Below are 16,204 nucleotides of genomic sequence, written 5' to 3'. Positions count from 1 at the left end.
TAGATTATTTATATTCATTCCATGAACATTCTGATAACAAATCTCTTCATCTATATGTCTTTGTGTTTGCTATGATCATAGCTACAAAAGTGTAAATGATTGCCATAGTTTGTCGCCAATTTCTATATTCCCTATAGTTACTATTACAAAAATGAAAAAATGAATCAAATAGTTTATGTTTTATTATTAGTATCTGATTAGTTTATTTAATTAGAGCCTATGTATATAAGTTTCAAAATAACTATCTTTGAATTACATCTTGTGTGCTTCATCAAATTATATTTTCCATGGTTTTGTAGATTAGAGTTTTTCAACACTTTCTAGCTAGTATTTATATCTAGCATAAACATCTTTTATTTCAATTTAGTGTAGGTAAAGATATTTGAAATCCTACCAACAACCTTAGACACCACCCGAGTCGATATAATAATTAATTGATTAAAGTGTGATACTTAATAATAACTCATCACCCATTGTCATCAACACTACCTAAGTTGTTCTTGGGGGTGTTAGAATGCATTATGTTTATGTATTTACTTAATATCCTAGGTTTATTATGCACATAGTATGTACTTTCGTAGTTGTCCTCTCATGTGCACACATATGCACCATCTTACGAAGATCATCTTCTATTTTTAGAAAGTTGTTTGTTTAGTCTTTTTACTTGGTGACTTACATAACGACTCACTCAAAGTTTTTGTCTTGCCTAAGTTGGCCTAGTGGTAGAGAGCTTGTGCAATTGAATAAGAGGTCACAAGTTCAAATCCCACAAGGGGTTAAGGTATGTATGCCTCGTTTGTAGTGCAGTTAGGTACCTCCCACAAGGAGCACAATGTATTCCCATATTGCTCTAACCCATCTGTAGACCCATATACAAATTGCTGGCATCGTGGACTATAAAAAACCCTTTCCTTTCCTTTTTTTGTACTTTACTCTTACCTACAAAAAAATATTTACAACATAGTAGATCATAAACTATTTTTATTTACAGGTGAACTCTCCTTGTAGAAGTGTTTTTGGTTTTGCAAAGCCTCCCAACAATTTTCACAATCTTGCATCTTTGAGGGAGTAAAATTAAAAAACTTTAAACTTGTTTTCATTTGATCTAAAATAAACTATGAATGCCCCTTAGGAAGAAAATAATGGAGAGGTGTTGGGTTCCAAATTTATTCTCCCATTCTTGACTTGAAGAGACTAAACGCCAATAATCTTTGCAAAAACCTATTATTGTAGTATTCTACAACTAAAGTATTTCTTCCTCAACCTTAAAGGCCATGATAGGAACCACATGAGTAGGGTTAGCTATGAAGAATATACAAAATATTGCTCCATTAGGGGAAGTACGTAAATACATTACCTTGGAGATATTAGATGAAGACAACCTTTTCATGTTTCATGTTACATAGGCTTACATGTTGGCTTTTAGTATCATCATACTTGCTATGTAGGGCCATCCAATTTTGGGCACATGAAACTTGCATCATTAATTACCCCTAGGATGCCCAATCACCACACTAGATCAAAATTTCTACTGCAGAATTGACATAAGTCACTTCTTCAATCATAGATCTAAGCCTTGAACTTTTAAATCTCAAAATTTAAATTTAGAATTGTTGACTTTTTCTTACTAGCCATTTGTGAGCTAAAATGTGCTATGTTGTTGTATTGAGGGGCATTCCTTATCCATTTGAAGTTATAGATGAATGATGTGAGGCCTCACCTCGACTCAGTCTGACATTCAGTGGATTTTATATTTAGACTATTATGGATACTTTATTTTGATGCATTTTGAGACTTAGAACTTATATGATTTCAGGATTTGGATAACATTGCTATGTTTTGATGATTTACTTATATGCTTTATGAGATAGAACAATACATGATTGTTAGATAGGATGATATTGCAATGATATATGTCGTTATTGAATTTGCAAGACTTTACTATGATAATAGAACTATGATGTATGGTTAAGTTTATGTGGATTGGGATGAAATTGCTTGATAAAAGATGTATTTAATCTGTGTAGATGAAAAATTGTATGCAAGTGATGATGTGTTTGTTATTCCTTTGAATTATATTATATGTGGATATTTGAAAGTACTAATGTGTAAATTGAGATGCGCAGAAAATTTACCATGTGACCATGGAAAATTACGGAGAACCAAACCTAGACTTATGTATGTTCGTAAGCCAGGGGTTGTTTATTTGGAGAGACAACACCCCATTTGTGTTGTATTTTATTCGTAACAGTGTATGCTGCATGGGTGTTAAGTGTCATTTAAATTTAGTGTGTAAAACCCACAAGAGACGATTTCATGTTTTAATTTGTAAAAGTGTTTTATTTGTGTCACTTGACACGTGTGGATTTAAATTTAAATGTTTTATTTTTGTCTCTTGGTGGGAAAGTGTTTAACTATAGTTTTTTTAAAAATAATATAACGTGTTGTCATAAATACTTTGGGAAAAGAATCTTTGGAGAGGTCAACATATGTTTGACCCGAAAATAAACTTTAGAGGGTTTTAAAATGGGTTAAATGAACACCTAGGGGTAGTTTAATAGGGTTTCCTAAAGCCCATAAGGTATACCTAGGGGTTAGGGGTAATTTTAGGCAAGTTTCTACTTTTAAGTGACCTTTTTGACACTTTAAAAATTGGCTTTTTTGAGTTGTGCGAAAATTGAAAATTAGAAGTTTAAATCTAATTGAGATTTTTTCCTATTCGAATGGGAGTCTTTTTCCCATTCTGCTTTACTTTCCTTTTTGGTTTTTAGAAACTTGTGAGAACTCAGAGAATGAGCTTCTTAAGCAAGAATTTGAGAATTGGAGGGTAATCACCCAATCTCCATTTTTGGAGACAAGAGAATTTTTGAAAAGAAAAGAATAGTTTGGAATAGAAAATTTGACTAAGGGTAGAAGAAGAAGATCCGTGGATTGGGCAGCTCTTCCTCAAATATTATACTACCATTGGGCAGATTAAGGTTGGTTTCATTATTCTTTAAAATGTCTATTTTCTTATATGTGTTTGAGAGTATGATTGGTGTAAGAAATCTGTGTTCTTGAATGTCTTGTTTTAGAATTTCATTTGAAATTTTTGCATTATGCTTTGTTGTGTTTTGGGAGTTTTCTCAAGACCTCTTACTCTTGGGAGAGAGGAGGATCTTGTGGGTGGTAGCAGTGACAACCCTCGAGTGAGAGACTCTCGTTTGAGAGCGATCACAAGGGATCTTTGTGTGACCCTTGCTACATGGCCTGTTTGTGCAGTGGGGGTCATAAGGAGGGATATAAGGCTAGAATGCCTTTGGGGGGCATAAGGAATAAGGGGTTGAGATTTTGATGTATTTATTGTGCCATGAGGTGGCTACTTGTTTTCCATACTTGCAGTTCTCCTCAGGGTATTGGTCCACTACCACCCTTAAAAAAAAAGTCATCACCAAAGTGTGGTGTTGTGTAGCCAAGTTGGGAGTGTGTTTGAATATCTGTGTGTGTATTTTTGTGTTCTATGTGTTTGCATGTTTGTTACCCGTCTAGGGCTTGGTTCTCCGAGCTCGGGGGTGGTTACCAGTTAGCCTAGGCTGGGAGGTGAGCACTCCATTGTCATATTTGTGATTTATTATGCAGGAAAGTCAAGAGGAAAGGATAGGACAAATGAAAAGTTGCAAAAGATTATTGTTGAAGAAATCTAAATTTATTTGCAGTTATTAGTTTTGTTAGGAGAAATACGCCCTCATTCGTTGAAATGAGAGGCAAGTTGTAAATTTGAAATATAGACATGAGAGTTGGGATTGTAGTTGAAAAAAGAAACATCCTGTATATTTTGCAAAATATCTTAGAGTTGTAAAAAGCTTGTTTTATTTCTATTCCTGTTTTAAAAAAAAAACCTGCTTTTGATTTGCATGCAATAGTCATTTTAATATGAAAATCAGTTTTATTTGATTCAATATTTTCTCTTATCTGTGAAATTTCCTACATTCTACTTGCAGAAAAATATGAGAAGGATTTATTGTTAGCATCTAAATGAGTGTATGCATGTTACTTTAAGGGTGTATGTTGTAGTTTAAACTTCCTATTGTAAGATTTAAGTTTTTGGATCCTAGAAAATAATAGTTGCAAGAATGAAATTTCATAATTAATTGTAGGAATAAAATCTAAAACATTTTCTCTCTTCTAATCCCTTATCATTAGTTTAATAAACTTTAGATTGTTAAGTTGCTATTACATTTATTGATATCTGAAGATTTACCAAGCTATAGAAATAGGAGTCAAAAGCTCAAAGATAGTTGTTTTATTTTAAATCTGCCATTATTTTAATGCAGGAAATAAATCTATAGCTATTTACTTTGTTGTGTTCTTTTTATATTTATTTACCTCAGACTTTTTATATTTGATAATAAACAGTAAAAAAAAATCAGAGTGTTAAAAATATATAAATTCCATTTAAATCCTATATTCACAAAGCAAATGGACAAAAAAAAACATTATACATTTCTGTCATAGAAAATATAAATAAACTTCTATCAATGTTTTTAAATATACATAATAACAAATATATATATATAAAATTTTTTTAAAAAAAGTTTTAAAACAAAAAAAAATTGTTTAAGTGGAGGGTTCGGCCGGGGGCCGAGCTCACTGTGCATTGCACAGTGGCCGACGGTCGTGCTCACTGTGTGATACACAGTGGCTGGCGACTGAGCCCACTGTGCAAGGCACAGTGGAGACTTCGGCGGCGCCGACTCTCGCCTCTCGCCTCCTCCCTGCGTTCGCTCATCCCGTCCGCTGTTCGCTCATTCCGTCCGCCGTCCATGGCCGCCCTGCAAAATGTAGGGTCAAAAAAAAAAAAAAAATTAAAAAGGGGAGAAAACCCTAGCTCGGTTAGAGCTAGGGTAGAGGGGAAAATAATTAAGTTTAAGGGATTTTAAAAAAAAAGTGTCAAAAAAGTAAATTTTATAATGTAATTTAAATTAGGGTTTACATGAAATTTATTTATAAGTTGTGGAAAATTTACTTTTAAAATTAGTTAGAGTTTCAATTTAGTTAGACGGGGAAGTTTTAATTCCAATTAATTATTTTTAGAATTAACTATTTGTGAAGCCTTAATTAAATAGAAAGGGAAACTAATTCCTTGAAAACTAAATTTGACTTTGGAAAGATAATTTTCCTCATCGAATAATGTCATTTAGAAATTAATTTGACACGTTAATCCATTAAATTAATTAATGATCTAAAATGTCTTTTAGACAATATGGATTCATTGGAGATCAATTTTATTATCTACGTCTACCATTTGAAAGAGTTTAATAAATTAAACTATCGACTATATTTGATGAGAAAATAAATTAAAACATTTAGTTTTCCGCAATTAAATTTTAATTAAGTTTCGATACTTAGTTAGTATCAGAGTTAGTTCGATTTTTGTTATGGCCAACATGTTAACACATGTCGTGATAGCGAACTTTGTTAATTAACTAGTTGTTTTAAAAAAAAAAAAAAATCTTTCCGTTTTTGCCCTAATTTTTGGGCATGACAAATGATGGCCATGTGCCCTTATCTATTTGTATGTCACCATAATTATCATTGAGGATTCAAATTACACCATTAGATTGTATCATCATCCTAAGCTATTTTATGATTGTTTATTTTCTTTTATCTTAGTTTATCGTAGTTGAATTGGCTTGCCTAGGGGTTTGACCAAAGGAGAATAAGTTCCCACATAGTAAATTCTATGATGTCTTTAGACACCAACCCACGTTAGACACACATAGAATGAGTTGAGATATTGCTATAATTACTAATTCTTCGCTAGTTCACTTCCATGTATATGGGTTTATTTCTGCATGTGAGATTAATTTTCTAGGTACAAAGACTAGTTTTATAGGCATGTATCTCAACTAGATCAAAGTATAATCAATTTTCATATTCAGATGTATTTGTTTAGATAAGACACTAAATTTCAACACATTGACGAATTAATTCCCAACATCTTTAATAACATATTCTTTCAATAAAAATTTAAATAAATATTACACTTAATTTAATTAAACTCAATAAATTTAATTCCACATTTATTATTCCAATCCCAATCCTAAATACTCAGTTGATTTAATGAAACTTCATATTTTATTGAGGTTACATTTTATCTCCCTGCAACAATATACATATAGATATCTTGACAATTTAAAAAAAAAACATCAACTAATTAAACCCTTAATAACAAACTAAGGAAAATGCCGTCCTAAATAAAAACAAAAACCTCAAATTAGATTAGACAGAAATATTAGTTCGCCATATTCAATTTATGTATTTAGTCATTCATTCTCTTCCCTTAGTATTTTTGTTCACGATATCAGCTTTGCTTTATACTTTTGTTTTTATGAACATCCATTAAGGGAGGCCTCATAGATCCTGTGCAGAGCGAGCCAAACAAATACAATCATCCCCACATAATACACGTGAGCATCATGGACAGGTTGTGAGCTATAAGGAATACAAGGTTGGACCACGGCCCTTTTAATCTACATTCTTTTTCACACATTGTTTGTTATTATGTATGTTCAGATCAATATTTGCTGCTCTGTATTCTCGTCATGTCTTTATTTACAATCCACGTGTGTTTTATTATTATGTTTATGGATGAGTTATTTCAGTTTGAAATCTGATAAATGAATTCAATGTTCAGATCTTTGACACATCATGTCTCTGCAATTTTATCCAATCCGTGATTATAATATTGGGCTAAAATGTTTCGGGTAAAAGTCTGTTGAATTTTTAGAAGCAAAATGGGGAAATCGAATTGTAGGTTGCTGCTACATTATAATAAATTGGTAAATAGGTAACGATTTAGTTGCCAATGTATAGAGCAAGACATAAGCATCTTTTGTTTTTCATTTGCATTATGTACTTTCTGTGCTGGAATTGGCTTGATGTTGCAGTGATGCGCTTAATGCTTATTATATTTGGTGTTTTCCAAAGATACTTCACTCTACCCAACTATATGCACATTCCATATTTTGTTTGTGTAGGAGTTAATCATGTCAAGTCTATATTTGTGGGTGTTTGCATTGCCAATATACTCGTCTATTGAGAACTAGCTTTGGCTTATGCATGGGGTTTCATTCAGCCATTAATTTTGAGAAAAAGGGTTGCATCTAGATAGACTTCTTACAGAATTGGGGCATTAGTCTTTTTGGGTTTCTTTGTTCATAGCCAAGCACAAAGGGCTGTATTTTGCTAGACCGTTCTGTACCACAACTTTTATTTTCAAAACTCTTATAATGAGTGGGAATCAACGGCTGGCAACTAGCTAGCTCTTTTACATGGGGCATGCTTTGAGTAGCACGTATTGCTTGAGGCCAGGTTACTTAGCAGAAGGCTTCCCTTTCATTTAGTGTTTTGAAGTCTTGATTTATGACTGTTATTATGAATAATACTTGTATAGGACCGATTGCCATTGAGTCAATAGGTTTCAGAATTTCATCTCATATTTGGCCTTTGCTCGGGCATCTTCTTGATTAAAAATCAAAATTTTGTTCTTGAAAGACTAACTACTGAGGTTAATTTTTCTATTTTCCTGTTCATCCCGGATGTAGCTATCTGAAATGCAGTGAAGTCAGTTGTTGTTTGACAAATCAGATTAGAAGACCATTTTTATAGGAAAATTGATCACTGAAGCTTCTGATCTCAAGTCCTTTATAATCTAATTGTGTTCTGTCCTTAAATACCATCAAGGAAGTTGCATTTTTTTTTTCTGTCAACATTAATGTAAATAAATTTATGTCTCAATCTTTTGAATCAAGAAGAAGGGTAGGCTGTCTTTTTCATTGCATGGACATAATACTCTCTGGTACAAGAATCTGCAATTTGGATTAGTTTAAATTACAGAGCAGCTTCAAAGCTAATAGATCCACTCTTGTCCTCATTGATTCTATAAAAGAAACACACATACATGATTTCTTGGTATCAAGTAGTCTATAAGTTATTACTTCAAGCATTACATGTAAATAAACTGGTTTCAATACTAGAGCTTATTAACTATGGGGAGTTTAATTTGAAATTCATTAAATCCTGGAGGTAGTTGAAAGGTTAATTTGAAATTCATTAAATCCTGGAGGTAGTTGAAAGGCCTGCCTATGAATCGATGGCAAATATAAGGGTAAAAGTAGTTGTCTAGGTCAACACCAAATGAGAGACCAGTTTGGTGTATGAGAATCCTCCTCATGGAAGCCTTATATATTGTTCAATGAGATGTTTACAACCTGAGTGAGAGTAATGATGAATGGCTGTGCTTTCCATAGAGGAGACACAGATTTGAATCTGACAGTGGATAGTTTATGTAGGTAGGGAAATAGACCTCTGATATTGGGGAAAAGGAAACACTAACTAAAAATTTGATAGTTTTCATGAATTTTTATGGATGCAAAAAATAAGGATGCTATAAAAATCAAGCAGACAGATGTTAAATAAATGTATAAACAATTGATCATAAAATACTTCTTGGTATGCAATGACATCTTGGAAACAGGCCATTATAACTGTCAATTTGTGTCCAGTCAGAGCTTAGTGTTGTGCAGGCAAACAATCAGCAGCATGGAATGAAGGAGTGTTCCTTAAAGAACCAAGGGAAACAGTTTGACTTTGTATGATGCAAATAGAAATTAGGAGTATGGGTCAAGACAGGTTTGTGAAGATAATTATGGGAAGCAGACTTTTTTTATGTGAGATCATAAAGGTTACTAAAATGTTAGCAAGTAGTTGGTAAACATTGGAAACCATATGAATAAGGTCATCAACTGACCTAAAGTGTTGGAGGATTTTCTTCATGCGAAGTAATTGAAGTCTTTTGAGATTACTGCTAGGGTGTGCAATTACATGAAACACAGGGACACCAAACCAGTGAATCCTTTTAGGTGATCCTTGGTTCATAAGAGAGAATGCGGCTCTTCCTTCAAACGTGGAGACCAGGGTTTTATCTTGCAAAGGAGTGCTTCAGTAGGATCCCTATCTGGGTAAGGTTGCCTGACCAACTATTGGAATACTGGGAAAATGAGGTGGTGACAGGTATAGCCAATTCCCTTGGGCAGCTCATTGTTATTGATCCTGTGAATATTTCTAGGAAGTGTTTGTTGTTTGCCACATTTTATATGAACATTGATGTTGACAAGAAGTTATTGTCTTCAACTTCCTTGTCTTCTAAGTACAATGTTTAGGAGTAGAGAATAGCCTCAAATGTTTGCCAAATGTGTCCTATGATTGCACATTCCACTGCTGCTTGCATGGGTAATAGCTGGATGTAGAAGGATTGGAGGAGGAAAGAAGAAAAGGAGCTTAGTGTTCATTAGTGTATTGATGAGCTGCCTTCCACACAATTGATCAACGATTCACCTCTTTGTGAGCATTTTTTTGATAAGTGTTTGTATGAAATTATGAATATTAATAAAATAATATTACACATATTTGTAAAAAAAGGGTGGGTGGAGGAAATCACACCCCAAAGTCCATACATGGATAAAACCTAGAACAAAATTCAATAACAGGCTACTATGCAGCAAGAGCTAAGGCACTAGTAGGAGGACGGTCTCAATCATCCGATCTAGCGTAGACATCAGTGGGGTGTAGAGTTTCCATCGGATGCTCCTAACCAGCATTGCCATCCTCATCTTTTTGTCTTCTTTAGGAGATCAAGTTTCACAAACAAGTGATATAGCAAGATCAAGGTTAGTGAAGTTGCCAAAGTATGGCCATACATTGAACCCACAACTAGGAGCTTGCGAAGAGGCAGAGTGGTGGCAGGTGAATTGAGACCACCCTCTTTGAGATTGGTTCCTGGCTCTTTTTGCAGAAGGATGAGAGGCATGAGAGTGTGCATCCTATTCACCATGATTAGGGTGGCTATGTCCCCAGTGACACCCATGAGGCGGAGAATGGTTTTAACTAGAGGTAAGAGTCAAAGGGACTTTGGCAACAATGCATGGGGCATTACCCCAATGACATGCATAACCACACTAGACCAAATCGTAGCCTTGGCATAAAGCGAGAAGCTAGTATCGACTAAACATTTAGATAATAAAGAAAAATTCTTGTCATTGCATACGTTGAAAATAATTTCACCATTGAAAGCATACCAAATCTGTTTATATATGGAGGGGATTCTAGGGAAACCCCCCAACAAAACCATGTGCCATGAGAACAACTCAAGCCAAAAGGTTTGGAAAAACATGAATCCAAGTCCATGTAGCCTAACCTTGGGAACAAAACCAAAAGAGGTGTATTTGATGTTACCTTCATCTTCCAAGAGAGTAAGAAAGGAGTCATTAGCAAAATGCCTATTCACAATTTGAGCTAAGGTATTGGACAAAGAAATGCCTTTGACCAAATTTTTGGAAACAAAATTGGCTAGAAGATATTCAAAGCCCTTAGTGCAATCACATACATAAATATTAGGGGATAAGGACATCCTTGATGGATGGACCTAAAAAGCGCAAAGGCACTAGATTCATGGTCATTGATAGTGTTGTGACGTAGTCACACATCGCCCCATTGCAAATGGGGACCCCTACAGTTTGCTTTTTGGGGTTAGCCCTTTTGGTTTTGTTGTTAGTTGTTTTAGTGTCTTAGCCTTTGCATTGAAGGGATTGAGTCAGGTGGATCTCCTTAAGAGGTCAGGTCAATTGAGTGATTAGGGGTTATTTAGATCATTCCTAGGGTGTTTTTTGTGTACTATCCGGTCACACTTCAAGTTGCTAAATCAAACCTTAGTTGAATGCATAATGTCCTCCTAGGTCCCATCCCTTACATCAAGGACATAGCGAATTTGCCTTAAGAAGTCTGGAATGTCATCCTGATCCTCAAATGTCCTGAAATTTGGCTAAGTTTGGAATGTCATCCTGATCATGAAATTTGACTAAGTCTGAAAAATTGAAGAATCCTCCAAAAACTAGATTTTGCATTATAACTCCTGGAGGTCCGAAACCACTCTCAAACATCTTGACAATATATATGGAACCTTATATCTTTCTTCTTTCTTATACTTAACTAACATGTCAAATTTCGCTCTTGACCCTTCCAAAGGGTCTAGAGCGAATTCCTCTTGAGATCATGTACCTTCCAAAGGTACCGAAGCGAATTTGCCAAGGATTGTGCTTTGATCCCAAATTTGAGAAAGGAAAACCCTTAGGATGCCTTCCTAGCATAGACCAAGGTCAAAACAAAAGTAAAATGAAGGATAAATTGAGCGAAAATATCAATTTCGCTCCTGACCCTCTCAAAGGGTCCAGAGCGAATTTCATCTAAGCTCCTGACCCTTCCAAAGGGTCCAGAGCGAAATCCTTCAAGGGACCTCTTATCTCACTCAAACAATTGAATGAATCCCATTTGAGGGTGGATTGACTTGGTTGTGATAGAGGAGGGTTTGAAAAGACAAGTCCAAGGCAAGTTGAGTATGAATAGAGTCTAGAGAAGCAAATTTCGCTCTTGACCCTTCTAGAGGGTTCAGAGTGAATTTTCCTAAGACCCTCCCTTTTGCTTCAAAATGGACTAATTTCATGCCGTGGAACCTCAACTAGGACGTTATCATGCCTTGAAGACAATTGAAGTAAAGAGAAATGATGAGAAAGTGAAGGATTTGAGTTTAAAAGAGCAAATTTCGCTCCTGACCCTCTCAAAGGGTCCAGAGCGAATTTCACCTAAGCTCTTGACCCTCCCAAAGGGTCCAAAGCGAAATCCTTATAAAGGCCTAATTTCTCACCAAAAGCATTGAGTGGACATCACTTTGAGGGCAAATGGACTTGATTGAGATGGAGGGAGGACCCAAAAGCTAAGACTAAGAGCAAGGTTGAGGGAAGTAATGAAAGTTTGATGTGCAAATAGCTATTTCGCCCCTGACCCTTCCAAAGGGTCCAAAGCGAATTCTCTTGAAACCTCCTTTTGCTCCCAATTTGCATAGAGCCTAGCGTTGATTGAGGTGATTGAACTTAGAGGCATCCTTAGATATGCATTTAAGTGAGTTGTGGTCACAAAGTGTGAAGAATTTGTGCAAAAATGCAAAATTCGCTCCTGACCCTTCCAAAGGGTCCAAAGCGAATTTCTTCAAGAGACCTTGTACCTTGCTCAAACCCTTGAACCAACCTATTCCTAAGCATTTTTGAAGGGCAAAGACTTGTTTTTTGATGAGAAAAGGATGAGAAATGAATTTTTATGAAGGAAAATTGAGCATGAAAGCCAATTTCGTTCCTGACCCTTCCAAAGGGTCCAGAGCGAAATTCCTAGAAGGATTCCCTATTTCGCCTAATGCACTAAAAGGATCTTGTTTTAAGCTAAATTGATGTCAAATTGACTTGATCATGATAAGAGGAGGTTTGATAAGTTAAGTTCAAGGTAAAGTAATGATGAATGGAAGATGAATGGCATCAAAGGAAGAATTTCACTCCTGAGCGAATTTTCCTAAACCTCTATTTGCTCCTTGTTTGGGGTCAAAATCTTGGCTCCTATGGCGTGGTTGAGAGAGGATTGATGTATACTTGCCTTGAGAAGTGAATTGAAGCAAAAGAAGTGTGAATTGAGCCTAAAGGAGCAAATTCGCTCCTGACCCTTCCAGAGGGTCTAGAGCGAATTTCATTATAGGTCTTGTCCTTCCAGAGCGAATTTCATTATAGGTCCCGTCCTTCTAGAGCGAATTTTATTATAGGTCCTGTCCTTCCAGAGCGAAATTTATCCTAATGCCTTCTTGTTGAAGGTTTGAAGTGAGAAATACCATGTTAGGATGAATATATCATAAGTGCTTGATGCCATTTTTGTTTGTTTTGCAGATCAACAAAATCAAGATGGAGGAAGATCATGTGAGGACAAGGACGACTTCTTCAGACTTCATCATCATCAAGGACACCTTAAGTGCAAAGAAGAAGACTAAAGTGTTAAAAACTTCAAGTGTTCAAGGAGTTGCAAGCAATAGAGCAAGCTATCCTCAAGGTCCTCATTCTACCACATTAAGAGATCACAAAATGTCAGAGGAGGGATCATACAAACATTTCAAGGCGATATGAGCTACCAGAGAAGGAGTGACTTGACCATGACTTCCTATCACTATTATGCAAAATCAAGAAGAAGTCTTATCAAATGCAGGAGAGCCAAGGAAAGATACATCGTTCCTCGAGTACATCAAGGACGAAGGAGGATCGACCAAGGTCATCACAGAGCAAGTACTAGACAAGGTGGCATCCTAGTCACTATTCCTCCAATCAAAAGACTCCACATCAGAGTGTCCAGATTCAGTGAACCACACTTATGCACGGAGACACAAACTCCGGTGTACCTACCCCTGTTTCCTATTAGTTCTCACGCATTGAATGTAATTTTCTCATTGGCTAAAGGAGTTTGTTATAACAAACCCTATTTAGGGTTTTCATCTTGTAATCCTAGCCATTGATTGTAAATCAATTTGAGTCATTGAAATGTAAAGAGCTCTCTATATAAAGCTTTGGCTCTTCATTTGTAAAGGGTTAATAGTTAGCTAATAGTGGTTAGAGTAGCTAATAGTCAATAGGGAATAGTAGAATAAGCAATTAGAGTAGAGTAAGAAGAGAAGGCAAGAAATTGTTGCCTTGATTGTAAATGAACTCCATTTTCATTGAAGTTATGGTGAAGTGTGTTGTTTCTTTGCAATATGCATGGTTTCTTGTTGAATCTTCGTTTTAGATGGTAAATGATTAGATTGAATGAAGGAAGTTACTGAATGCACTCGCGTGGAATCCGCCTAGTCCGTACCACTAGCCTCTTACTGACTGTAAGTGTGCATTGTGTGGTCAACTGGCATTAAAGATCTTAATTTCAAATTGTTATACATTCATTGTTCATGCATTAACTTGGATGGTGATGATTTGAACATCTTCAAAATTCCCTTAGAAGATTGCACCGAGCTGGTGTCGAATTGTTCAGATGCATGGTGAGACCTAGCCCAGTAGGACTCCACCTAGTCGTTCATCCATCTTCTTACATTCTAGGTCATAGAGTAGACTTTCTGAACCCTTTACCTTTCGCCATTTCTTTATCCTCCCCGGTGAGTAGATAGGACTTGAGTTCCAGCAAATCAAGCATTCAGACATACAAACGTAAGTCCCCTTGTGATTCCAACATAATCACACCATACCACAAGAGCTTATCCACACGTAGAGACCCCACATATAAGAACCTTGGAGTTATTTCGATTGATCCTTAGGCAAATCTTCAGCATTCGGATAACTTTGTTCAAGAGAGGATAAGATACTTTGGGTATTTTATTCTGTGTTTGATCATGTATAAAAGACACATCAACAGATAGTTAGACAAGCAAATACATTTAAAAAAAGCATGCAAAAAGATTGCATAAACTGAGGGCCAAATCCTAAAAGTTGAAGCATGATAAGAGTAAAAGGCCTTTCATTGTGGTCATAGGCTTTAGCAAGGTCAATTTTGATGAGCATGACTTGCTATTGAGATCTTAGAGCCCATTCCATGCCTTCCTAGATTGTAATAATATCATCCAAAGTGTACTTGGATTTGATGAACCCAGTTTGTTTAGGACACACAATCTATGAAAGAAGATGGGGTAGCTTCAAAGCAAGAACCTTGGCAATGATCTTGTAGGAGATATCAAGCATAGTAATTGGTTTCCAGTCGTAGGTATCCACTAGAGCTCTAGACTTAGGTATGAACGTAATATTTCCTTTATTTATAATTTTTCCTCGGGAATTAGAGTGAAAGGTTTCAAGGTATACTTTATGCAAATCCTCTCCAACCAACTCCTAGAGAGTCTTGTAAAACTCACAAGGAAATCCATCACATCTAGGAGCTTTGTTGCTGGCCATGGAAAAGACAACTTCATGAAGATTAGCAAGAGTGAGCAACTGATCACAAAAGACTCATTGACAATGAGAAAGCTAGCAAGGGAAAATCTTGAGACATTGTTGCAAAGCATGATCTTGTTTAGTAGAATTCTCTTGAGCTCTAAACACCTCCTCATAATGATAAACAAAAGCCAAAAGGATATTAGGAAGTTCGATTCGGAGTTGATGATTGTCTTGTATTTTTTTAATAGTCTAGGAAGTGTGGAGAGCACAAAGAGCTTGGAATATTTTTTTAGAGTTTCAATCTCCCACTTTGAGATGATGCAGATTAGCTTTTATCTGAGTGCCTTTAGCTGTATGACTTTTAATGATTTGCTTCTATTAATGAAGCTTGACACTTGCAACTGCAAAACGAGAGCAAAGCGTAGGCTTCATAGTAGTGGCTTGGTGGAGCTCCAAGGTGGTGGCCTTGCATGAGCAGCAAGGAAATTGTGCCAATTGGCAGCCATACATTCACAGGAAATAGAAGGTGCAGCACTATTCCACTAGTTAATCCAACCCGTTTATTGGGTAGGCCAAGGATCAATATTCTAGATATGTTGGATGTGGGTCAACATGGGCTAATGAGTCAACGAGAATGTGTTGATAAAAAACTGAGTCCTGTTGGCCTTGGGTTTAGGAAGTTTCCATTCAATGTAAAACTGAATGGGAGAATGATTAGAGGGACAATATTCAGCAAAGGCTCCATTGAAAAGAAAAACAATTGGCAAATGAAAATAAAGATTGTGCTGAAATAATAACACAATCAACAAAAAATGCTCCACACATACCAATGGGAGTGACTGTGTTGGTGACCATTTTTAGGATCAAAAAGCCTCAATTTATTATTGTGCACGAAATATCAAGCTTCCCTTTTGCCAATTGTCTAGCGCATACGAAGAGTGCCATTTTTATCACATGCCATCTCAACCACATTAAAGTCTTTGAATATAACCCAAGTGGTGGTAGGCATCGAAACAACAATCCAACTCCAGAGGGAAGATATTTCAACATCATTGGAGGCATAAAAATAATAACTCCAAAAGAATGATTGTTAATGTTGAAAAGTGCCCATAATGCTCTATTAGTAAGATCGTATTCTTGATCAACTAAATGCACATGCCACCCAGGAGAGAGAGAATTGATGACTCCTCCATAATCCACATCAAGATTGCTACACAAAAAAATATAGGCTGACCAAATAACACAAAAAACAACAACAGAAAACCAATAATTTGAACGTCTTACAAATAGAGAACATACAGACCTGAAAACTATTGTGCAGTGTTTCTCGTAGAGTATTTCTTGGGGAGGTCTATAAGACCTTAAACATTCCAAGAGATACAATTCAT

The 16,204-nt window shown here is 35.9% G+C and overlaps 1 protein-coding gene across 8 annotated transcripts in view; it reads left to right on the top strand.

The window, feature by feature from the left end:
* The first annotated feature begins 6,317 nt into the window (after positions 1 to 6,317).
* Positions 6,318 to 16,204, top strand: part of LOC131040437 (uncharacterized) — a 110,456-nt gene continuing 100,569 nt past the window's right edge. For all 8 annotated transcript variants that reach the window (XM_057973359.2, XM_057973356.2, XM_057973355.2 and 5 more), the window contains exon 1: positions 6,318 to 6,490. The gene's annotated coding sequence lies outside the window, so the exon portion shown is untranslated. The remainder of the gene's footprint in view (positions 6,491 to 16,204) is intronic.

This window comes from Cryptomeria japonica, chromosome 6 (assembly GCF_030272615.1).
Source record: "Cryptomeria japonica chromosome 6, Sugi_1.0, whole genome shotgun sequence".
Taxonomy (NCBI): Eukaryota; Viridiplantae; Streptophyta; class Pinopsida; order Cupressales; family Cupressaceae; genus Cryptomeria; species Cryptomeria japonica.
This window is presented reverse-complemented; position numbering and strand designations above follow the sequence as displayed.